Here is a 26,940-nt window from a genome sequence, read left to right on the forward strand (position 1 = left end):
GGGCTGCCTTCCTCCGCGTTCGGCAGCCCCCACCTGCTGGGACGCCCCAAGCCCTGAGACCATCTTGGTTTCACAAAGCGAGAGGATTAAGACAAATCTTGACCATCGCTCCCCCTGTGGTGTGGCTTTCCTCATCTAGGCCACTGTGTTGCACAGTCTGAGCACTACTAAAAAGTGCTGGGCAGGGGTGGAGGGGTGAGGCAGGAGTTCAGTTGAGAGGCTGGTGCCAAGCTGTGCACCTTGGGTCAGGGCTGTCTGCCAAAGGAGTACCTTGCTCTAATTCACTTAAGGATGCACTGTGATGCCACGGGGGCCTGCCCATCTCTCATACTCATGCCCTCTGCAGTTAGGGATCCTCTTGCTCTACCCCAGGCCCAGTGTCACACCTTCCTGGATCCAGAGCCAGACCTTCTGAGATGATGACCTATGCTCCCTTGAAGCATGAGCCCAGCACCCATCATTCATTATCTCCTGCCTCAACAACTCTTTTCCCTCTTTCAGAACCTATCATCCTATAAGGGTTCTGCCTACTCTCAGGTTGCCCCAGAAATCTTTCCTTCCAGTTGGCCCTATGCACTGACTCTGCTGAGGCCTGATGTTGAATTTCCTATAGATACAAGGCAATGTCATAATGCAAACTTTTAACACAAAACCCCAACTATTAGAGGTCAGCAAAGAGAGAGAAAATGAAGAAAACAGCTTATTTTCCCTTTGCCATTCCACGGAATAGGTGTAAGACCCAGGATAAGCCCACATTCCATAATGTGAACTTGTTGTACTAATTATGATTCTTCTTTTAAAAATAATATACATATTTATATATAACCCAGCCCCTAAAGGCAAGCCAATTGTCTACTCTGGCATTCAACTATAGAAAGAATTTTATTTATTTATTTATTTTTCTTTCAGTGCTGGGGAAGAAAGGGTTGGAGGTAGAGGACATCGTTCACATTTATACTACACTAGAATACTAGAAGATGAGAACTCTTGGGTATTTCCTGCTGTTAGTTTGACTACACATGATTTTTGTCTTATTGTTTAGAGCCTACCCATTGGTATAAAATATGAATCTGTAGGAAATATTTTTAGGTTTTTACCTATATATTCTCCCAAAGGCTCATCTGAAGGCCTTGCCCCTAACACTCATGGCACGATGCGGGAAAGAACAATGCTCATTCGCCTTTCAGGGTACTCCCGTTCCCAGGGGACTGCGTGTTAAAGCTTAACCCAGCACTTTGCGGAATGTGTGTAGAATCCTTGTAAAAATACTGGGAAACATTTTCTTCAAAATGCTTTCTTTATACTCAAGATCATGGCCTTCTCTGAAATTCTGCATCTGGGATGGGGCAGAAGCCTGGTGAGCTGGGACTGCAGGTGGGCAGAGGAGCTGAGGGGGTAAGGGAAGATGTAGATGCAGAAGGACAAGAGTTCAGGCCAGCAGGCAAGCCGTGCACAATGGTCAACTGAAAGAACATTCTAGCTTAGCCTAGATTTTTCTGGAATCACATAAAAGAGCCGCCATAGAAGATGAGAGCTGGATTCAGTTCAATAAATTAAATTAACAATAAGCCAAATTTTTATGCTCTTCTAGCATTCAAAAATTCATAGACAAGGAGCCTTGCCCTACTTTGTCATTTTAGAAACCAGGACACTGAAGCTCAAGGTGGTCTAAACTTGTCCAGTTACACGCAGGACACCGACGCACAGCCGAAGGCAAAGACTTTGTCTCCCAGGAAGAGTTTGCTTTTATATTTCTACATGGAACCATCTGTTTACATTTCTTTGATACCATCAAGTGTTCTCTGTTACCACCATTTTTCAGAGACTTTTTTTTTTTTTCAATTTTTAAATTTTTGGAGCAGTTTTAGATTCCCAGCCTCACGGAGAGGAGCGAACGGAGAATTTCTCATGCACTCCCTCCCCCACACATGCTCAGCCTCCTTAGCCTCCCACTCCTGGTGGCGCATTTGTTATAACTGATGACCTTACATTGACATGTTGTCGTCACTCGGCGTCCAAGTTTACGTGGCAATCACTCTTGGTGTTGTACATGCTATGGGTCTGGACAAATGTATCATTGCATCTATTCACCATCCCACTGTCATGTAGGTATTTTTCACTCCCCTAACACTCCTCTGTGCTCTCTGCCTATTCATCCCCCTTCTTCCCTAAGGCCTGACAACCCCTGATCTTTTTACTGTCCCCATAGTTTTGCCTTTCCCAGAATGTCATGACCATAACTTCTTTAAGATTATGAAATAACAAGATAAACTGCTTTTGAGGCATTCAAGTGACAGAATTCTTACTCTACACCCAGAGATACAGCTTTCCTTCCCCTTTAGGGCAGAACTGTAGAACTTAGCGATGTACATGTAATGACCAAAGATGGTGGAAAGTAATCAAAGAGAATGTATGTGTGTCCTTCTACCCCTCGCTGCCTCATGGCAAACTACTTTCAAAAAAGTGCTATTTCTTAGGAGTCAGTATTGAGAACATGTTAGCATATGCACAGAGCGTGACCAAGAGGCTGTTTACAAGAGACTCCTTCCCAGGCCTTGTTGATGCTATCCAAAAGGAAGAACTCAGGGCTCCTAAAGCACATGAATAAGTCAGGCCCAGCTTCACAGCCCAAAGCCCTCTAAGACTCCCAAGGAAGATCCACACTTAAACAGATCAGAAGAATGTCTGGTTATCCTAAGCTAGGCTGGCGTCTGAGAGGCTGACCGAGCAGAGGAGGCCTCCTGGAGCCCAGGCCCTGGAGAAGCTTGGCTTTGGGGCGCATGTCCTGGGTGAGGCTTGCATGACTCCAGTCAGTTGTGTTCTCCAGCAGCCACGAAAGGTCAGGCTCGTCTTGGGAAGGGGAGCCAAGAATAGTTAGATGCTGTTCCACTGAGAGCCCAGGTCCCCGGGGAGGGCTATTCTGGGAGCAAATGCATAGTTTATGGCATCCAGTCATAGGGGCCGGAGCGTCACTGGATCCTATCCCAAGGGCCAGGGCAGACACAGTGTCCTGTTTGTGTGAGTATCCCTAGCACTTCATACATAATAGGCTCTTAGCAGATGCTTTCCGAGTGAATAAATAAACAGCATTTCGTTAATCCCCAAATAAAAGATAGCCTCTAAATGCTCAAAATCTTTTTTTGTCCGGAGTTCTTAATATAGTCAGTCACAGAGACTGCTTCTGTGGTTCTACCCGCCAGCAAAATTGGTCCTATTACTGATGTGGCTGCAAATCCTCTCACCTGGCACCATGTGGGCTCACTGTGGACCTTCAACTCAACTCAAAGGATAACCCCAGAAAATCAGGTGCCCACTAGGGTAGAGGAACATGCTTGGAGATGTGGCTTCTCTGGGTGTGTCCATCTTTTTTTTTTCTCCCCACGTAGGATTTTTAAATTCAGAACATGCAACTTGAATAAGAAACTTAATTACTAATACCACCTCTTTTTCTTGCTCTCTTCTATGTCTGAATAATGCTCTGAGATTATTTTCATCTGGAGGAGAGTGACTATTACTCTTTGGGTTAAAGCCAGAAAAGTTATTTTGTCTTTTTTGTAGGTGATTCCATACATAGACATGGGACATTAACCACAGAAAGCTCTTTGGATGGCACATGGGACTGTGATTACATTCACAATTATGAAAATGTAAGTTGGTGTGTATAAATTATAATAGCTTTTAACATAATTTTTGAGCAATTATAGCCCTATTGCATTTTGCTGAGAATGTTCCATTTTGCTTCTTGATTCTGATATAATAAATGGGCTTCCTTAGACCAGAGATTGGCAAACCTTTTCCAAAAAGCCTCTAGGTAAATATTTTATCGTGTGCAGGCTGCACAGTCTCTGTTCATAAGAGCAGACATAGACAATCCATAATGAATGACCGTGTCTGTGTTCCAATAAAATTTTATTTATGGTCACTGATGTTGGGAGTTCACATAATTTGCATATGTTGTGAAATATTATTCTCCCTTTGATTTTTTTTAACCATTTAAAAATGTAAAATCATCGTTAGCTCATGGGATGTAAAAAAATATATATAATAATAATAAGTGGCAGACCAGATTGGACCTGCAGGGCATACATATTTGGCTGACCCTTGCCTTTGACTTCCTCAACATCATGACCAATGCCTCTCATTCATTTGCTTTTCCTCGGAGGCCGACTGATTCCATTCAGACCTGTCTGTGGCAAGTTCCAGCACTGGGGGCTGAGCACCTATTTGCAATGCCCTTGGCTGCTACTGACAGCTAGCCTCACCAGTCATACACCCAGAACTTTTGTCTCGCCTCCCATTTTGAGAATAGGGTGAAAAACCTGCACTTCAGGATGTAAATCTGACATCATAGAAGTCATGGAAGGGACTAGATCATGCAAGCCAGAAGCATAGAGAGGTTAACTTCCAATGGGGCAAATTTAGACCAGTAGGAAGCAGTAGAGGGAGGGAGCTAATCTATCTGTCCATGGTAATACAGTTTCCTCTACAAACTGTCCTGAGACATCCCACTGGGCTGGTGTTTGCACTGGCCATGTGCAGCGCTGTGCCCAGCGACATTATACATCTCCAAGCAATTGATTCCTTTGATTTCCTCTCTCACTTTCTTCTTTTTGTACTCTTGTTGCCCTCGGTTTGCACATCCCAAGTAAAGTACCCACACTTAATCCTTGCCTCAAGCTCTAATCTCTAGGGAACTCAGCTAAGACATTCTTAAGAATATATATAAACATTTACTAAAGGTTTCCCAGTCAAAAAAAAAAAGTCGTCTAACAGTCAGTGTGCTCAGAGTACATGGCAAGGACTGCAAATTCAGCAAGGCCAGTTAGATAACATACATGCAGGAGACAATGAAGAGTGGTGGCAAACTGTGGACTTAGGTTTCACTAAAAAGGAAAAATAAAATTCAGCTTCGATCATGATAATGCCATGCAGGGAAGAAAGTTTAGCAGTTCCAGATCTTTCTATTTTACAAGACCAGTTTTCAGTCTGTCATTTCCTGTGAATTTTCTTTGTTTTTATTTTTATTTTATTTTTTTTTTTTTAAAGATTTTATTAATTTATTTGACAGAGAGAAAGATCACAAGTAGGTGGAGAGTCAGGCAGAGAGAGAGGAGGAAGCAGGCTCCCGCTGAGCAAAGAGCCCGATGCGGGGCTCGATCCCAGGACACTGAGATCATGACCTGAGCCGAAGGCAGCGGCTTAATCCACTGAGCCACCCAGGCGCCCCTTTTCTTTGTTTTTAAATGTTGGAAACTAATTTTAAAACTTTAAACTCCATGTAGGGTTAAACGTATTTATCTGTAGGCTGGAACTGGTTCCTGTAACCTCTGGTTTATAATTCCAAGAGGGACATTGGAAAGGTTATAAACTGTAGAAGGAGAAATCAAGGAGAGTGGGCAGGGTATCACTGGGTAATAGGTGTGTCTCAGGTATGGGTATTTTTCACATGTTAGCTCCCCAGGAAAATGAACAAAGCACCCAAGCATTCACATTTTAGGGCTCTGTTCTGTTTCTTAAACTGCAAGGACTTGACCTCTGATTTTTGGAAAAAGCGTATACTACCAGTCCTGGGATGGTGTTTATGATATGGATTAAGACAGGAAATGACTGTTGACATCATCTCTTTCCAGGCTCACGCCCAGTGTTTGCCTCTTTTGGGGACATCCCCAATGAGAAGGAGGCTCGCTTCCTTGAAGACCTCAGCTCAAAATCACTCAAAACATTTTATATCATATTTACGTTTGTATGGATATGAATATTACAGTCAGCTTACATTTATTTACTCTACCTCTAACTCTTGACTTTATATTTTTCTCCAGGCAACATATTTCAAATGTGCCCTATTCTACATGGGAGTCCTTTAAATTGAAAATTTATTCTGTCTCATAAAATCCTTCTTCTCTAGGTTAAAACTACTCAGGTCCTTTAACCATTCTTCCCAAGGCATCTTAAGTCTTTTCACTATTTTGTTAATCTTGACTGAACATTTTCCTGATTGTCTAAATCTTTAAGGACTTGGAACCATAAATTGAATAAATACTATAGAAAGGACTTGATTAGTAAAGGGTAAAATTAAATAATCAGTTTTCATATACAGGATACTAAATTTTGATTAATTTAGTTTAACACTACATTAGTTTTTCAGGTCTTCATGCTGCTGGTACCTGTTACATTCAACTGCACAGGAATTAATTGCTTGTGTTCTTTTAAATTTCTACATTTTGTTGAATTCATATTAAACCAGCTCTGTTTTATATTTTGAGTCCTATTTTACCTTGTTCAACAATGGTTGATTTTATTTTATTTTACTTACTTTTATTTTACTTTATTTTGTTTTTGTGTACATATTTTGCAAGCTACCTGAAGCATTTTTGGAAATGAGTTGAAGTGTAAAGAAGTAATATATGAAGCACTGTAGCCAATCATTTTTATTTCTCCTTACAGAGAGCAATGTTATGTTCTCCAAACCAGCTTGGATTAAAGGTTCACATTTCAGTATTCCTTTGGCAGCCTATTAATTCATGTTTATTTTAAGAAATGAGTCCCATGGAGGTGTTTGCTAGCTAACATGTTGTTTTTCTTACTCTCTATGAGTACACACACTTACATGTGTATATATAAACATAACAGAGGTCTATGCATATAAAATGAACATATATTCCTTGAAACATTATCTAATCCAGAATCCACAAGGTTTTCAGCTGTCAGTTTCATTGCTTTTGAATGGTGTTTATTGCCATCTGCTCCTGTCCCATTCTTCAACTTTACAATTATTTTTTCATGAGTTAATTTTATCAGAAATCTCAAAAGCACCATTTTGCCTTATATCAAATCATGTGGTATGTCAACCCCAGTACCAAGAACACTGGCAAATTCTTTTCTGGAATTTAGATGGTATAAGGCAGACTTCGACCAGAGAAAGAGAACCAGATAAAGAATAAACTGTCTTTTTACAGAAATGTAACCTTTCACAGTTATGGAAGGTGGTTAAGGGGTTGATGTATGGCTGTTGTCTCTAAAGCTGAAGCTAGAGTCTGAAGTCAGCGGGGCAGGTGGTGGAGAAGGAAAGACAGATGTGAAGTAGAGGGGGGAAAAAAAAGACAAATGCAGGAGGACTATCTGAAACCCACAGGGACACACTGGAAGACCCAGCAGCCTGTGTCTTGAAGCCTCCAGCGTCAATGATGAGCGTGACCTGCCGGAGAAATATGTGCTACATCACAGTGCTAAGCGAGCATGCGCAGGCTTGGGTGCTGGGATCCCAGACGGGACCCTCACTGGGGAGCGGAAGGACCTGCATGCCTGGCTTCTTTTGCGCATGCCCACTTGCGCGTGCACTGACCTTCAGAGCTTTAAAATCAAATGATTTATGCTAGAGTTTCATATGCCACCATGTAAGTTTCTCGTGGCCCATGATAACGTGGGATTATGCAATGGAAGGAATCCTGACAGACTGAGTTCCTGCTTAGCGAAATTGTCACAGCATCCATGTGACATAGATTACCCTCTAGCTCTTTTTTCCCTAGAGACAGTCTAAAGTCAAGAGTCTTAGAGCTCTTCTTCCCATCCTAAAGCCTTGTCGGGTTTCTCTGGCCCTCTTCCCAGTTCTGTCCCGGGGAGAGCAGGCATGGTGGCTTCTTCCTTGGCACCCCAGTCCCAAGTTCAGACACAGATCACCCCGCAGAGGATGGGAGAAGAAGGCTCTGTTGGGATCCCAGGCTTTCCCAGATTGGGCTGTTTCTCCTCTTCCCCCCTTGGGGTGGGGGCTACAGGCTGGTTCTCATGGCAGTTCCCAAGTAAACAAGCCCTTTACTTCCTGGCTTTCTCTAATCAGGGTGGCAGGGGGATGTGTCCACCTCTGCAGCGGCCTTCCTGTGTTGACAACACTGTTTGTTCTTCCCATCTCCCTAGGGAGAAGCCACCTTATCTTTTCTGTGCAACATATTTGGGAAAAACACATTTTTCTCTCTTAAAGGAATTGATTGTTGTGTTTCTTGAGACTAAAAAGAAAAGGCTTTCTGGATCCAAACAGTGACTTAAAAAAATAATCTGAATTCCTCTTACACAGCAAGGGAAAGAGCTATGCTGGTGGTGATTGGTGGCACATTTGGGATCACTCTGTGCTCTCAAAATATACTATGCATGTGTGTGTTTGTGTGTGAGAGAGAGAGAGAGTAGGAGAAAGAGGGAGAGGAGAGAGAGTTTGAAACATTTTTTTTCCAAACAACAGACCTACTTTTTTTTTTTTTTTTTGCTTTGTTTTGTTTTGTTTTAGATTTTATTTATTTGACAGAGAGAGATCACAAGTAGGCAGAGAGGCAGGCAGAGAGAGAGAGAGGAGGAAGCAGGCTCCCCATCGAGCAGAGAGCCGAATGTGGGACTAGATCCCAGGACCCTGGGATCAGGACCTGAGCTGAAGGCAGAGGCTTTAATCCACTGAGCCACCCAGGGACCCCTACATTTCTTGTTTTAAGTAACCTGGGAATTTGTAGGTGTTGGTTGAGGCGCTCAGGGTTTTGATAAGAAACTGTACTGGGTACTTAAACATAATTTAATTAAAAATGATCTCTCAAAGATACCTAAATATAAAAAACAAACTGGTGGTTGCCAGAGGGAAGGTGGGGGGGTGGGCTAATAGGTGAAGGGTAGTAACAAGTAGAAACTTCCAGTTATAGAATAAATAAGTCCCGGGGATGAAAAGATGAAAAGTACAGCATAGGGAATATGGTTAATTATATTGTAATCATGTGGTATTGTAACAGACAGTAACTGTGACTATACTTATGGTGGGAACTGAGTAATGTACAAGACTGTTCAGTCACTATGTTGTACACCTGAAACTAATGAACACTGTTTGTTAACTATACCTCAATAATATAAATAAGTAAATAAATAAATGTCTCTATACAGGAATTATTTGTATGGGGGGGTTCTAGACTCAGGCCTCCTGGTTTGTAACAATAACCTTTGTGAGAAATTTTTTAATATATATATTTATATATATACATATATATATAATACATAAATATATTATGTATATTAATCCTATAATTATATATTGATATAAATATTTTATAAAATATATTTATTTTAGATATTTTAATATAATATATTTAATACATATGGTAGATTTGTTATAACATAAATATATCATATATTTAATAAATATATTTATTATGGTATATAAATATATTTTGTATATTTATATATAATAAAATATTTTTATAAAACATAACACCTATAAAATATTTTTATAAAGATATAAATATAAATATATATTTAATATAAATATGTATTAAAATATATGTCTTTGCAATTACAAGGAAATTTGTCATTAACTCTGTGTTCCAACTGTCTTTTTCAGGTGGGTTCCCATCTTTCCTTTCATTCATTACAGAGAACAACAAAGAGCTACAGGAATTTTCTCTCAATAATACAATTCTATGTGCAGGACTATTGGTCTGTTTTCTTTCCTTGATCTTTTCTGTGAGGTTAATTAAGGCTACCAAGTTGAGAAGAGTGTAGAGCTGCCTTCAGATCTTTCGTTGATTAGAAAAATGCACTGTTCCCCTCCAAATACTGCATTGTACAGGGAGGCTATGTGTACATTTTCACTTTTGAGACAAAGTTAGTGAAAGTTAGGTTTATGTGTGTGTGTGTGCATGTGTGTATGTTCAGTGTCTTAATTGTCCATGAAAATTTTTTTTGTTTCAATATTAATTAAATAGGCATTGATAGCATTATTTGCTATGTTGAAAGCATTAGCCTCTGTTTGGAATCAGAGATGAGTCCTCAAGTATTTCCTAAGTTAGTTAGTGAGATAGTCATACAATTAACCACTGTACCAAGCAGAAAGAACTAACTGATCTAAGTAGGGGTAGACACCATGCGTTTTGGCAATTTGAAGAGAGGAGGAATGATTCATCTGATTTGGAGGGGGGTTGGAACTTATAAAGGTCGAGTTGAGTTGATCCTTGAAGGGTTGGTAGAAAAGAGATAAAGGTTTAAAGGAGCACATGGCATTGGCTGGACCAAGAACTCTTGTTTCATTTTTTATTCATAGTTCTGCATCATCTTTTTCTTGTTTTGGAACATGTTGAAACAGTGCCTAGTGATGTTTTTGTAAACCAAGCTAAGGATCAGAGCAAAGAGTGAGAGTGATGTCCAAGGCCTAATACTCAGAGCTAACAAGTTGAGTACCTATTCTGTGCCATGCACATTACATGGATTTTTCCATTTAACCTCTGTAATCAGCTTGCAAGAGAGGTAATACTAATGTGTCTATTTGAGGCTTTAATGGATCAGGTAACTTGCAAAAGACACAGTCAGTAGGTGATAGAACAAGGATTCAAACCCTGATGCTCCAAATCTGGAGACTGAACTCTTAAATATGCTAATACACCACCTTACCAGAAAACTTGAAAGCCTATTATTCTAAAGCAGATAGATCTGAAATTTGCATGGTCCTAGCAACGACTGCTTATTTGTCACCCAGCACACTCATGTCCTGGATGTGGCTGTGGGGTAGAGTGAGTCACCATCCTCTCTCCTCCCCTCCATAGTCCTCATTATCCTTGGAACTCTTTTCTTCCCCTCGGGCTACTAGACTGTAAGAACCCAATTCTTGCCTCCTCTCTTACCTTCAAAACCACCTGCTTTTTTTTCTGACTCACATTAGGAATTATCTGAAATTAATAGCCCATTGTTTTTATTTTAAGTTTTATTTTCTAACTAACAGAAACATACAGCTTCAACAATCCACAAATCATAAGAAACATGCTTTCTGTTGCATCTGAGAATGATGTCTAATGGTATATCATAATCCCAGAAAGATCTCCTAAAATGTTATTTCATAATAACATAACCTGCCTTTATAAACCTGTGTTTTGTAAATGATTAACTAAAACTGATGAAGGCCTTCATTATTGATTTCCTAGGACAGGACATTCATTCATTTGGTTTTATGTCCTGGATCCTGAGTACTTGATGAAAGAGCATGAGACTAGCATGAAGAAATCCATGTTCAAATTCGGATTCTGTGACTCATCAGTCTGCTCACATCTTCAAGCCATGATCAGAACGTAGGTTGTTCGTCTTACTCCAAACAAAGCCTGTGTTTCTTCCACTAAACTGGAAACACCTTGCTTTGGAAAGACCACATGCTGTATTTTTCAAAACCCCCCAAGCAGGAGCAGGAGTTTCTTTTTCTGTTGAGAAAGATCTTTCTTAATGAGCCTAAGATGATCCAACCCAATGCAAGCATAAGGGCCCAAGGCTTGGATACTTGTCTATACAAAATCACACTGGCTATGTGGCCTAGACGCCTGACCATATATTTTACTTCCTTTGGAGTAAGCTCTCCATTTTTCTTGCAGGTGGAAAATTACTAGTATTAATACAGTCTCAGGCCAGTTAATGAGGTGCATTTGAGCCCTCCCAGTGGGAGCAGGGCCTAATTGCATTTGCAAGCAGCCACCTGCAGGCATAAATTGTCAGTTCAACACTGCCTATTGGAGGGGGGGCAGCAAAGTCTCCAATACTGTTCAGTTGTCCCCACAGACGTGCAGTTTGGTTCAGAATGTTGAATATGTCTGAACGCACATTTGATCTGTACATACAAGAAGGGGAGTGCAGAAGAGAAGGCAAAGAAAGGCAGAGAAAGGCACCTGTCTTTATTTAGCCTAGCCCTAAAATCCAAACCTTTTAAAATATATATCTTTAAAGCCATCACAAGCATATGCTTCCATGGTAATATTCAATTATAATCTTTTCCTCAGAGAAGTGTGGAACTGAGTTATTTACCTCAGGATTGCCATTGGCTCACACAGAACTGGGCATGCCAGAACTGGTCTGAGCAGTGTGCTTGCTTGTTTAGTTTCTTGGGAATTCGTTCAACTTGAAGATAGTTTAGTACATATGAAGTGAGAATAAATAAAGGAAATGGTGAGATCTTTTCTTTTTTGGATGTTTTCCTGTGTTCTACTCTTTAAGAAGAAATTCACCACGCTTTTGAAAAAGAAAAAAAAAGATTGAACTTGATTTTATTTTTTATAGACTGACTTATAATATTAATCAGAGGTTTTAGAAGTAGTTTTGGTAAAACATCCTGTGAAAGAACAAAACTGTAATTAAACCAAGCAGTGTAAAATCATGGTGACTCAATCAGCTGAGTCATCCCCTACCAGAATTGACGTCCTTCTAATGAACAAAAAATATTGTCTAGCAATTCGAAATTGGCAGGAGAGGTCATTTATTACGACGCAGGGAAAAAAGAGAGAGAGAGTCTGTTTCATAATTTTCATTTGGTTCGACAGCAATTAAACCCTCCTGAGCCCCCATGGAAGGGGACACGTGTGATAAAGGTCTGTCACTGGAAATCAATGCCGTTTTTTTCTCCCTTATGCCTTTTACTTCATCTCATGATGAAGTATTACCTTTTAATGTTTTTTCTCTAATAGTTTCCTCCTCTCGCTTTTAGGAACACAGGGGTCATGCAGAGCTCTGATGATGGTGCCAGGAAAACTCCCATGTTAAAAAACAAACAAACCAAAAACCCAAAATACACTTGGGTCTAATGACCTCCACTGCCACCTGCTAGGCTGTGACATTGGGCAAAATACTCTGACATCAGTTTCCTCACTGATAAAATAAGAATAATGGTAAATCCAATGTCATGAAGTTGTTGAGAGAATTCAGTGATTCAGATTACATCTGGTAATCAGCACTTCAGTTGAGAGAATATGGTCTATATACTTTAGCATTGGGTGCCTTTATTCTACAGCTTAGCATATGGCACATTTTATAGGCATTTCCAAGCTGACATGCAAAGGGTACAAGAATCTAATAAACCTGCATTGTATGCTTTATAATGGAACTTTAGGCTCTACAAGATTGGGGCACACTTAGGTGGCTCAGTCATTTAAGGGTCTGCCTTTGGCTCAGGTCATGATCTCAGGGCCCTGGGATCAAGTTCTGCATCGGGCTCCCTGCTCAGCGAGGAGTCTGACTCTCCCTCTCCCACTCTGCCCTGACTTAAGATCTTTCTCTCTCTCACACACACACACTCTCTCTGTCTCAAATACATAAATAAACAAAGAAATAAACAAATCTTAGATTCTAAAAGATAGATGATAGGTAGATAGGTAGGTGCATGATAGGTAGGTAGGTAGATAGATAGAAAGATAGATAGATAGATAAAGGTGATAGATAGATCCAAATTATCCCAAAGGCAGAGTAGATTCCTAGGTTTCTTTGTTGCCTGACTCTTGCTAGTGAAACACTGGTGCATTTGTCCTGAGGCATCTTTCTGGTATGCGCCATCAGAGCACTTGGAAGGACAGAGGGCTGGCACTCCTTCAGTTTACTCACTAGTTTATAAACTGTTACACGTGTTTGATACTAAATGTTTCTATGTGTGAAAGAATTTGTTCTTTGATTTGTTTTCATTGCAACCTGGTCATGATGGTTGAGAAAGAATACCACCAACAGTTGGAAGTTACTGATATGGACCCAAAAAGGCATGATGATTTTGAATGACACAACTGGCTTAATACAAAACAATATATTTTAGGAAATTTAACTGTAATACAGAATCATTGTAAAGCAAAAGCTGGTTTTGTTGCTTGTTTGTTTGTTTTTCCCATTGATTTAACCATCTTCCAAGGGACCCAGGCGAGAGTTTTTCTTTGGCAAAAGTTCATACAAACAGATGCACCTTTCACATTAACGTCCCATTTCCAAGTCAAAAGAGTCCAGCCGAATCACAGTCAGTATGTACCCAGAGAGGCTCACATTTGGCTGATGCTCTTGTAGATATGATCCTGTAGGTCTCAGGCTTGTCACCTACTACTGTGTTCTTGTTTCTTCATTGTCTGCCAAGGAATGTCCTGCGGGTGATTTTGATCCCACTCTATGTTTAGAACTAGGCCTTTACATGGCCTAGTTCTTTTTTTGTCTGTTTGCTGGATATTTTGCCCCTTCCTTCCTTCTTTCCTTCCTCCCTCTTTCTTTCTTTCTTTCTCTCTCTCATTCTATCTTTCTTCCCTTCCCTTCTTTTTCCTTTTTTTTTTTTTTTTTTTTTTATAACAAGTAGGATTGTTGGTTGAATTATACAGGCTTCATTTGCCATCTTATCACTGCCTTTCCCTCAAATGAAAGTTTGTCATTCACATGCCCTTACTTCCTAATGACCTCATTCATGCCAAAATTGGAACTTGGAATCTGAGATCCAGATTTTTCTCTGACTCAGTTTCCTGTGTTCTGAAAGAAACTCTTTTTTTCTATGTTAGTTGTCATTCTTCCTTTGTTAAGGCTTAAGTGGCGTTAAGGTAAATTCTCATGTTATCCTCTAATGCCAATTTGAGCCTTTTAAAATATTGGAAGCACTCCCACCAATGAATTGTGTTCCCACAATTTCCTAGCATCATTCATTGCTCTCATTTCACAGATGCAAATACAAAAACACATCCTTTTGTACATAACAATCATAAACACTTTCCCAAGGTCAGGAATATTTGTATCAGGAAAACCTTATTTTACCAAAGAACAGGATGTCCTGATAAGCTTAATATTCTGAGAATTATCATATGTACCTATCAAGGATCCCATTGTGAAGCCTTCTACTCTCTCCACTGAGAAAGTGGTAAATCCTTGGTCTGTCTTCACTGTCTCCCAAGGGATCCAAGTACTATCTCAGGGAGTCATAAATTGTGAAAGACAAATATTTATAACACAAGGGAAAAAAAGGAAACTTTGATGATTGAGCATTTTCAAGGTTATTATGATGAGTTAATCCTAGAGCTATTTCTGCTTTGTCCCTATTTTTTTGTTTGTTGGTTTGGTTTGGTTTGGTTTAGTTTTTTGTGAATTTTTTCTTTTTTTGCTTTTGAGTTTTATTTTAATGTTTGCTTTTGTCAGCTCTAGAATTTCTGGTTTTCACTACTGGCTGGACTCCTGTGTTAGTCAGTTTTTGGTTGACTTTATTTTTATTCCTTTTGTGTGTGTGTGTGTGTGTGTGTGTGTGTGGTAGGTAAGGCATAACTCCTTACCTCAGCCCAAAGCTGATGCTGACCCAAAGGTTTATTTCTAGAGTCTAGTCACCTTATCAGTAATATCCTGTGTTCACCTGAGAGTGCTATTACTATGTGAGAAGTTAATGGGTGTTTTTCTTTTTTTAAGATTTTATTAATTTATTTTACACAGAGAGAGAGAGAGGTCACAAGTAGGCAGAGAGAGAAGAGGAAGCAGGCTCCCCGCTGAGCAGAGAGACCAAGGTGGGGCTCGATCCCAGGACCCTGAGATCATGACCTGAGCCGGAGGCAGAGGCCTAACCCACTAAGCCACCCAGGCACCCATTAATTGGTGTTTTGTAGACAAAACAAAAAACAAACAACAAACAAACAACAACAACAACAAAAACCAAACCAAACAAAAAAATAGTGCCAGCTTTTTCCTACTTCAATAATTAAAATATGAATTACATATGAGAAAAACGGAAAGCAGAAAGCACCTCTATATAGTTCTTACTATTCACAATAATACAACTTTCAAAAGGATAAAACCAGGAACTTGCAAGTAGTTGATGTGATTATGACATTACTGTTCAGAAAAGACTGCCTGACAAAGCGTGGATTTTCCATAATTCAGAATCAGGCTCAGATCACAGCTCTGTCACCTCCCAAGAGTGACTTGCTAGTGACTCTTTGAAGGTTGGAGGCTGCAAAGGTTGTGTCCCAGAGACTTTGGAGTCAAATATACGTGTCCAAGTTTTTTGAACAGCTGCGATACCCTGAGTATATTCCTTACATGTTTGAGATTTAGTTATTTCCTTTATAAACAAGGATCCAAATATCTATCCCAGAATGTAATTATAAAGACCTAATAGCCTCATATATACACATACTTAGTGAAAAGATGGAGTAAATTGGCTGCTTTGATTGTCCTGGAAATGATTATAAAGCAGAATTTATAGAAAAAACAGTATCTGCTAAGAGACTCAGAAACTCATAATTTGTAACTCATGTGAACCAAAGTATATTTAGAAACTTTGTTGTGCAAACACTGAAGAGTAGAGACAATTAAATCTAGTAAGCAACTTTTGCATCAGGCAGGTTTGATGACCTCAGGTTTCCATCTCACGAGATGAATATGCCTGCATCTAGGACTGCACAGGTGGAGAGAGGCAGAAGGAACATTACTATTTTTTTTAAAGATTCTATGTATTTATTTGATCTAGAGAGAGCACGAGCAGAGGGTGGAGCACAAGAGGAGAGGCAGACTCCCCACTGAAAAGGGAGCTCGACCCTTGGGCTCAATCCCAGGGTCTCAATCCCAGGCACTCAACCGACTGAGCCACCCAGGTGCCCCCACAAGGGGCATTCTCGATCTGAGTTGAGCATTGACGATGTGACCTTTCAGATCTCTCTGTGCCCCTGTTCCCCGACTCATTCTTGTGTCATACTAACACCTTCAGTGTGGGTCTAGACACTCATCTGTGAATTATACTATCTCATTAACACAGTGGTATATTTCTTTTCTAATCTCTAAGCTCACCTCTGTTCACACTTCTGTGCTAATATAGTTGGTATATGTGCTGCCGAAGCAAGCACTGTGCTAATATAGTTGGGAGACTCAAGATGGCAATTCGATTTCTGATTACCACATACACCAAGTGCAGTGACCAAGGAGTATGTCAGAAGGTTCTCCCATCACATCCACTTAAGTAGGAAGGAAGAGCATGGTTGCTAAGTGATGGGTTGGTGAGTTGCTGGGCAGGGCTCAGGGTGCTGGTTGAGGGTCAAACATTTTTTGATACTGCTTTAGATCACTACAGCTTGGGAACTTAAACAAACAAACAAAAAAGTACACTTCTGATCATTGTTTGCCTAAACCCTTTTCTTACAAAAGTGGAGCAACATCTTTAGTTTTTTGGGCTTCCCTTTTCCCCCTTAACTCACCCATTGTCAACTTCCTGTCCATCCATAGGCAAGCCAGCTTCCAGAAGTTGACTCACTGGATACCCAAGGCAAATGTGTTCAGGGTGACCAATCCACTCAGCTTCCATTTTCAAAAGCTATTTCTGATGGACTACTTTCCATTTTTGCCCCTGCTGCTTATTACTACCAGCTGGAGAATGAAAGAAACAGATAGACATGGAGACTGGGGCATAAGGAAGGTATTTCACAGGGGCAATGACTGAATATGAAAATGGCAATGCCCAAAGACATTATATTGTTAAGGATTCTCCACATTCTCAAAAAACATTCTAGAATATTTTCTTGCATATCAGGAACTATTACCATTGTCTGTTTGCATGATTAATGATATACTCTTGAAAAATATATTCATAAGAATGATCCTTATTTGAGAATGTCATCTTATAATTATGTACCTCTTACCTCTGCAGTGTTTCTCTTCTTTTCCATAGTTTCCCCTCCTCAGTTCTCATCCCTCTGCTGTTCCTTTGGCCTCTTCCTCTCTTTGCCTTTTTGTTCTATCCAGAGCAGTGGGGACTGTGACAAAAACAATTAAGCATGTCTTGAAATGTTGCAATGAGGACAAAATCAAAACCCATGAACCATAGCTAAATAGTTGAAAGGTATAAGTGAATTTGATGTATCAGTCATTTGGCAAATTAGCCTTTCCACTAATTGGCTTTAGACAACCTGTCCACTCAGCAAATAGACTTCTAGTGAATTCATCTAGACCCTGGGTGTTCTGAGAAGAGATAGACTGGTGAAAACATGGAATTTGGAAGAGATAATTTTTTTATGTAAATTGCTGTGAGGACCGAGAGTAAAATGTAGTTCTGTGCAAGCAAGATTGTCATGGCTCAGGTGATCCCCAGCCTGGAAAGGTAGGTGCCCTAGTTATGTCAGACACTGATGAAAGACCTCGACTCGGTATCCCTGTGTTCACTGGAAACCTCACCAATTTTATCACATTTAGGAAATAAGGAGAATGAGCATGGCAAAATTTCTGTGATATGTTTGGCCAAAATCACTTTTCAAATGATTGGCGAGAAAGACTATGAAAGTACTTCTTTAATATGTTTGGCATATTTTAAAAATATGAAATATCGGGGGCACCCGGATGGCTCAGTCTGTTGAGTGTCCTACTCATGATCCTGGGGTTGTGAGGTTGAGCCCTACATCCAGTGCTATCCTGGGCATGGAGACTGCTTAGGATTCTCTCTCCCTCTGTCCTTCCCCCTAACCTCTTGTTCTCTCTAAAAAAGAAATAAGCATTTAAAATCTTTAAAAATATGAAGCATCATATGATTTTTGTTTGTTTGGTGGTCCTTACTGAAATCCCAGCTCTACAGCTCAACTTCAGAGTTACCAGGTTTTAAGCATTTTATTTGGTTCTCTTGTTCAGTAATCACAATAACCCTAGAAGGAAAACACTTTTTTACTCCTAGTTTATGAGGGAAAACTGAACTTAGTGAAGTTAATCTGATCATGATTTTTTTGCTAGTATGTAGGGATTCAGAATTTGCACAAAGTAGCAAGGCTCAGTCTAGACCAGCACTGTCCAATAAAAACAGAATAGGAGACAGGTAGGTAATTTTATGTTTTCATGTAGCCACATTTAAAAAGTAAAAAGAAATAAGTGAAATTGGGACGCATGGGCGGCTCAGTTGGTTGAGAGTCTGACTTCAGCTCAGGTCATGATCCCAGGGTCTTGGGACTAGGTCCTGCATCAGGTTCCCTGCTGGGCAGGGAGTCTGCTTCTCCTTCTGCCTGTTTTTCCCTCTGCTTGTGCTCTATCTCTGTCTTTCTCTCTGACAAATAAATAAATAAATTTTTATTAAAAGAAAGAAGTGAAATTAATTTAATTTTAATAGTATATTTTATTTATTCCAGTATGACCAAAATACTATAAGTATAATATGAAATCTATTTAAAATATTAATGAGATATTTTGTATTTTTTTCATATTAAGTCATTGATGTCCACTGCGTATTTTACATGTACTGCACAGCACATCTCAATTCAGAGTAGCCACATTTTAAGCATACTGGAGAATGTAATTCTCTCCTTCTCAAAGAGTGTTCCATGGACCCACAGCACAGCTATTACCCACAAGCTTGTTAGAAATGCGGGCTCTCAGATTTACCCCATTTCCACCAAATCAGTGTCTTCCTTTTCATGAGATAAGCAGGATAATCATGTGTGTGCAAAAGTTTGACAAGAACAGCTCAAGAGCCCGTGCTTTTCACTATTTTACTGCTGATGGTCCAAGGTGCTCATTTGTGCCTCGCTGCACAAATGAGTATTGACTATCTCCGACCTGACTACTCTGCAGGGTCACATGGATGGAGGTGTTACATTGTGAGAAGAGCATTGGCTTAGGGATGAGGCTGTAATGACTTATGATTGTGCACAACTTTTTAACCACAATAAACCTTAATGTCTGCATCTGTAACATGGAGATGACATTGACATCAGTGGCCTATTAAATATCACTTTTCCCTTTGGTTACAGGTCAGGACATTGTCTCCAGGAGTAAATGTGCTCCTTAGCCTCCTTGTAACTAGGTTCTCACGAATAAGATTTTAGCCTAAGTGTTCTTCCTAACTTCTGAAATGGGTCTTTAAAGTTTCTGACACAATTGGGAGTTAGATCCCCTTTCCCTTCTTTTCTCTTTCCTTCTGGAAAATGAACATAATAGCTGGAACTCTAGCAGCCATACTGAATCGTGGGCTGATCTTGAGAATGGAAGACACACACAGAGATGGTAAAGCAGAAAATTGGAATGTTCCCAGATTCCTGGCATTCATGCAGCAGAACACTCATGTATATCTAATCGCGTTCTTTGTATTTCTTTTCTGTGTTGTATAGGTAAAATATGTTAATATATGTATACCACTTTAATAGGCAGTAATTTTTTTTTATAGATGTGAGAAAAGGTACTGGCCCTCAAGGAGCTCAAAATATAGAATGGACAATAAAGTAAGTAAAAATTAATAATTTTTAACAATTAAACATTTATTCGGCACACTATGAACTATTTCTTGCCTTGGGCATGCACACATAAGAGTGTATCTAGTGGCCTACAAAATTCTGCAATAGTATAATATTGTTGCTAATGCTAAATATATCTGTGTCTAGGTAAGTCTCCTTCCTGGAATTAGCGATGAGATGTTGCCAGTAGCTATGAGACTTATTAGTTAAATCCAGCTCTATTAAATTGCTTTGATTTCTTTTGTGGTGTCCACTACCTTAACAACACGGCTGAGATCGTAAGACTTTGGAATCAGGTACTCTGGATGTCTTCTGGTCATTTAGGAGGAAACATATCTATTTTTTAATGATCATTGGCATAGAAAAAGGAAGGAGAGATTTCATTTAGGTATACTTACCATCTAGTTGTTCATTTTGAGTTGAAAGGTATCACAGACATGAATGGACGCTTGGATCCGTGGAAAAAGAGAAAAAGGTTTTAGGTCATGAAGAAAACTTTTATAAGCTCATCCAACCATGTTATGTTACAGATGAGAAAACCGCAATCTGTAGATGAAAAGGGCTTGTTTGTGCTCATGGCAAGCTCCTTGTAAGGAGTAGAACCGGCAGTAGAACACAGCGTCCCTGCCTCCCTGTGCAATGGGCCCTCCCGTGCCCTCATCTCTACATATGGACATACAAACCTGCAAGTGTACATATATGGTGGTGATGATTTCTTTCCATGCAGGCAGTGAGTCAAAGCTTCACAAATATGATGATGTCGAACTCTTTCAAGAACCCTGAGAAGTAGACATTCTTTCCCTATTCTACAGAAAGAAAGTGGGATACAGAAACTTCAGTCATTGCCGCAGGTCACCCCAGAGCTGGGCTGGCAAGGGGCTGTCCTATGTCAGAGAACGGAGCTCTGAGTACTCTGCGGCATGTAGCATGCTTTCTGAAGGCATTTCCAAAACTCTCAGATTTCTGGTTTTTAAAAAATACTTATTTGTTTGTTTGTTTTAAAGAGAGAGAGAGAGGAGGAGTGGGAGGGGAGAGAGGGAAACTCCAGCAGACTTCACGCTGAACATGGACCCTGAGCACAGCTCGATCTCAGGTCTCTTGAGATCAGGACTTGAGCCCAGACCACGAGTCTGACAGTTAACGGCCTGAACCACCGAAGTGTCCCTTCAATTTTGTTTTTTTCAATATATGATTATCACCACACTGCCTAATTTTCTGTCATTATGACTCAGATAAGACAATCACTGAAGGAACTCTTAAGAGTACGTGCTGTCATATGACATAGGAAACAGGATCTGGCTACTTCCTAAAATCTCAGAAATATTAGGAGAGGAGACACATACATATTTCAGAGGTAAAAAGTGTGCAGTTTTAGAATATATGTTCAAAATGTGTGAAAGGAGAAGCAATGCCCCCCAAATGCTTTTCTAACATAAAATAGAAAATATTTTCTTGATGGAGAGTTAGAGAAGACACAATGATTCCAAAATAAGAATATAGCCCCTTTAGGAGGCTGTACCATAAGATTTGAAGGGGGAGATCTGAGGTTTTTTAATTGAGTAAATAGGTTAAAACAGTTGAAATATTGGTCAAGGTGTTTGGGGGCTTCAAAAACGAAAAAAATAAGCAGCACCAAAGTTTATCTTTTCTCTTCCTAAGGAAACCCCATATTGATGCTAGGAGTTTGGGAGTAGAATATAAATATGGGGAGTTACACACCTTCAAGGGGTGCCATGCACAGCATAGCCTGGGGGAATGGTGCCTCCAGGAATAAGACAGTGCCCAGTCAGCACTGTGCAGGTGCCTGGGGACCTTAGATGTCTTTCTTCAACACACAGACTAAGAACACAAGGAAGAAACAATTTTCATATGTGAGACTTAGTTTCTTTCAGCTGTAAAATGAGAATAAGAAAACTTAGCTCTCAAGGCTCCTCCGGGTTGTTCTATAGAGATGAAGTCTTTTAAGAACAGCAACTTGCCCTCAACCTGGAGGTGACATCACTCATGGAAATGATGACATGACTTGGTCATTAAAAATGAGAACACAAAAGAGGCACTGGGGTGACTGAAGGGAGGACAGGTCCCTTGTCCTGTGGGGTGAGCTGTGACAGAGTTAAGACAGGGAAGTTTCATAGTCACGGCCCCAGATACACCACACTCCACCCACACCCCCAGGATCCCTTTATCTGACATCCTTGCTTCAGTTTCCGTGTGCCCTTGCTCCCGAAGTGGAGCTCCTACAGCTCCCTTCTGAGGATGCCCCTTAGGATAATGGTGCCATTTTTCCACTTTGCTTGGAAATTTGGAGGTGTTTAGGAGAGGATAATCTCTAGAGAAGACCCCCACCTAGGACTGACTCTTGCATTTGTATGAAAGCCTACCTCTCCTGCCTGGAGGCCAGCCAACAGTGTTCTCTACCTTGGTCTCCAGCATTCCTGTAGGCTTAGGTTTGGCCGGGGCTTTGCCTGAAGTCATATGCCTACTTGGACTCTTCCTTTCCCTGTTCCGCTTCCTGCTGCCCTTACTAATTTCTCCTAGAATCTTCCTTAATAAGCCACCAGTACACCAGTGCATGTCTCAAAGGCTGCATCTTGAGAACTAGATTGGACACAAATATCCGCCAGGGAGAGGCACATTTAGAACTGGTCCAGGGGTGATATGATGACAATAGAATGTTTCCACTTGCTAAGAATCCAGTGTTGGAGATGTCTAGATAATTGAATGTCAGTTTGAAAAGCAAGCCCATTCTGCTACAAAAACGGGATGCTCCTACAAAATTCGATTCATTTTTAGGTTACTGTTTTAGGGATTTCTATATGAAGTTACAGGCTAGGAAGAAAAGGTAATTGCTGACACAAACCAGATGTCACATGGAGCCTGCTGCACAGGGAAATTAGGTTAAACTTGGCTTGAACCCCAAGTCCAAGTCCTGAGAAAGTGAAGCCCAGCCAGGCATCTCTGCGTGAGTCAAGCCCCACTTCCGTGTGCTTCTGGTCTTTTCCTTCCATCCACATCATTCCCCTCTTCCTGCTGATAATTTCAACATCTCAGTGACTTTTGAATTATTGGAGAAAATGGAGTCACAGATTTTGTGAAATACCTTAGAAATAAACACATAGCAGAGATCTTGCAGACTTAAAAAAAAAAAAAAAAAGGAAAGAAAAAAATAAAAAGAAGGGGTGTGGAAGCTCCCTAGAATAGTAGAATAGAATCATGGAACAAAGACCTAATAGCTCTCTCTAGCAGAGGTTGTTTCCACTTGTTCTGCACAGAGCTTTGCTTTATCTACAAATATTTGCAAGTTGAATGTTACTAAGTAGAGGGACGTATTTTAGGTAAAAATGAAGAATTCCAGACCAAGAGCAGAAGTACATGCTACATACCATATATATGTATATAGATACGAATAGATATGAAGGAAATATTTTAAAATGTAAAGGTAGCTCTAAGTTTGAGGTGATCAATGATTTCAAATGCTTTCTTTTTTTATTGAAGTAGAATATATAGAAAACTGTGTCACTTAATTCATATTTTGAACATGTGTTCCCCATGTCACCATCATCCAGATCAAGATATAAGACATGCTGAGCAACCCAGAAGTTTCCATCATTTCTCTTTTTGTCAAGACCACCCCCTACATTCCTCTATAACCCTGAGAGGGCTACTCTTTGATTTTTATATTAGGCTGTTTTACCTCTATATACCTGTGTTCATATTTTCGAGATTTTCTACAGTGAACATGGATTGTTTTAATAATTTCTGCACAAAGCAAAGTCGACCAAAGTGTTGTTCATCTAATAGTCTAGGCGTCTCATATTAATGAGGATGGTGATTTCCAGAAATTCCAAAGCATAGGCCACAAGAAAGGAGGAGCATAGGGCAGTAGGATATTTTTGCCAATGGGGTAAAGGGAGCAGAAGGGGGTTCCTAGTCAGAGGGCCCCAGCTGTCAAATGAGACCTGAATTTAGCTCCTGTGCTTTTGCTGTGAGGAGGCCACATCAGGGCTGTGGCATGTGGTTTCATTACTCTCACAGCCCTTTCAATTTCTAAGCAGTAAAATGGGATTACAGGTTTCAAGAATCGGACTCTCACTGATCTAGTTCAGACCCATATTATTTCCAGCCCATCGTTATTCAGTTGAAGAGTTTGATGTTCCTGAGGAGAGGCAAATTATTGCCTCTGAAGAGCTTTGCTGGCAGAAAGGAGCGCATCATGGCTAGGGTAGTTCACTAATTATTTTCAAGTCTGTGCTAGAGTCTAAAGCAGCCAGACTCAGAGAATTTTCATTACACCTGTGAAGCCCTTCATTTTGGACGGGGTCTGATGATGGGAAAGTTACAATCTTGCCACAATTGAAACTATCCCTCAAAGCCCTTTCTCTTGAAGGTTTCAAAGTTGTGAGGAATTTCTTAGACTCCGAGATAAGATTTTAAAAGAATTACATTTTGCTGGCCTGCCACCATTTTCGAACTTCTGACAGTTCCTCAAAGGGAGTTTTGGTGCTGATTCCTGGGGGCATTTTATATTAAGATTGTTCATTTGTCCCTGCATTTTAGAGGCAGAGAGGAAAAGTACGGTTTTTCTGAGAAAGCAAGAAAGAAAACTATTTAATTACTATTATTTTTTTAAAGAATTTATTTATTTGACAGAGAGAAAGAGATAGAGAGGCAGGCAGAGAGAGAGAGGAGGAAAGCAGGCTCCCCGCTGAGCAGAGAGCCTGATGCAGGGCTCGATCCCAGGACCCTGAGATCATGACCTGAGCTGAAGGCAGAAGCTTAACCGACTGAGCCACGCAGGTGCCCCTATTTAATTATTTAATAAGTCCCATATTAGCACCTTTGCCATAGAAATTACATGTCGTAGTTGAAACTTAGTGTCACCCTTTTTAAACATGATGTGAAACAATATTTAAAAGTGAGAATAAACAAGCAAGGCCCAGTTCAAATCACATGGAAAGTTATCTCAGACAAGTTTCATTTAGTCAGCACCTAAGCCTAAAAGATTTATTTTTTTCAACTGTAATTCAAAATAATTAAATTTTATCACAAAATTATTGTGGAGATTAAATTTAAACAAAGAGAACAAGAAGAAGAAGAAGAAGAAGAAGACGACGACGACGATGGAGAATCTAAAACAAGTGGAAGAGGGGCGCCTGGGTGGCTCAGTGGGTTAAGCCTCTGTCTTCAGCTTGGGTCATGATCCCAGGGTCCTGGGATTGGGGCCCACATCAGGCTCTCTGTTCAGTGGGGATCCTGCTTCCCTTCTGCTCTCTGCCTGCTTCTCTGCCTTCTTGTGATCTCTCTCTCTGTCAAATAAATAAGTAAAATCTTAAAAAAAAAATAAAAACAAAACAAGTAGAAGAGTAATAAAGTGAGGAACAGATATTTTTGTTTTAGGCACGACTGGTTTCAAATCATGGCTCTTTCACATACTTGCTGTGCAACCCTGGGCAGGTTACTTACCATCTCTGATCTATGGTATCCTCATCTAGGAAAAAAAGTTGGGATTAATTATTAATTTTGTAGGTTAAGAGAATTAAATAGTATGAACAACTGTAAAGTTCTTAACACAATGCCTCCCACTCAGAAAAAATTCAATAAAAATAAAAATGAGTTTTTGTTATTTAGATTGCACTTTATCTGCAGTGGTATTATTCACACAAATGGAGAGGGGATACTCATATTTTCATGTTACATTAAATGGAACTTCTTATATAGAAATACAGTGATTTCTGTAAATCTGAGAACATTTCTTAAGGATGGTGCCAAAACTTGAGACACAGTATTGAAAACCCTTGCTCAGTGTTTACCCCATTGATTACTTGGATTTACATTTCTTTCTTTGTTTTGTTTCATCTTTAGAGAAAGTGCAAGAGGCGTGGGGGCTTGGAGGGGTGGAGAAAGAATCTGAGCAGGGAGCCTGATGTGGGGCTCAATCCCTGGACCTTGAGATCATGACAAGCTGAAACCATTTTGACTGAGCCACCCAGATGACCTTGGACTTGTATTTCCTTCTTAATCTGGTGTTATCTTATTTGAGTAAGGGCATAGAATTCTTAATGTTATCTGGAAATAGATATTTCTATTAGAACAAAACCCTTTTTGAATCATTTCTGAATGTGTAAGTCTGTAATGGGTTCAGTCTTGAGGAGGGGAAACCTATGTATTGTTAAACCATAAAAGGAAATTAAAGATCCAGTGAGGAAGACAAGGGAGACATCATCCAATTCCAAAGGCAAACACTGTGCCCTCTACTCTTGAAATGCCTTTATTAAAAGAAGGGTTCATTCATATATCCATTATCACCCACTAGAATCAATTTGTCTTTTGGTGAACTATGGAAGACAGTATTTTCTACAATTCATAAACACATCTTATTCTCTCTCCTGGCACAAATCCTGGCATTATCTGAGAGAATGAATTTTTTTAAAAGATATTATTTATTTATTTGACAGACAGAGATCACAAGTAGGCAGAGAGGCGGGGGGGGGGGGCGGGGAGGAGGGGCAGGGAAACAGGCTCCTCGCTAAGCAGTGCCCGATCCCAGGACTCTGGGATCATGACCTGAGCCAAAGGCAGAGGCTTTAACCCACTGAGCCACCCAGGCTCCCCAAGAATGAATATTTCAATAATATATCTACCCCTATAATTGTGTTTTGTTTTAAGTAGACTATTTTCAGAGCAGTTTTAGGTTAATAGTAATATTAAGCAGAAAGTATAGGCTGCTCCATTACCAACATCATGCTCTACAATGCTATATCTGTACAATCTGTGAACCTACACTGACACGTCATTATCACCTGAAGCCCATAGTTTGTATTAGTGTTCATTCTTGGTGTTGTATAAACTGTGAATTTTGACAAATGCATAATGATATGTATCCACTATTGTGGAATCATGTCTCAGTGCTCTAAAATCCCCTGTGTTCTTCCTAGTTATTCCTCCCTCCCCTCTAACTCTTGGCAATAACTGTATT

The 26,940-nt window shown here is 40.0% G+C and overlaps 1 long non-coding RNA gene across 2 annotated transcripts in view; it reads left to right on the plus strand.

Moving 5' to 3' along the window:
• Positions 1 to 26,432, plus strand: part of LOC131825819 (uncharacterized) — a 41,080-nt gene extending 14,648 nt beyond the window's left edge. The window contains exons 1-3 of one of the 2 annotated variants that reach the window (XR_009351320.1): positions 3,560 to 3,647; positions 19,898 to 19,952; positions 25,827 to 26,432. This is a non-coding gene — a long non-coding RNA (uncharacterized LOC131825819). Of the gene's footprint in view, positions 1 to 3,559; positions 3,648 to 19,897; positions 19,953 to 25,826 lie in introns of those variants that run through there. The other variant, XR_009351321.1, reaches the window with a different exon arrangement.
• Positions 26,433 to 26,940: the final 508 nt, after the last annotated feature.

This window comes from Mustela lutreola, chromosome 2 (assembly GCF_030435805.1).
Source record: "Mustela lutreola isolate mMusLut2 chromosome 2, mMusLut2.pri, whole genome shotgun sequence".
Classification (NCBI taxonomy): Eukaryota; Metazoa; Chordata; class Mammalia; order Carnivora; family Mustelidae; genus Mustela; species Mustela lutreola.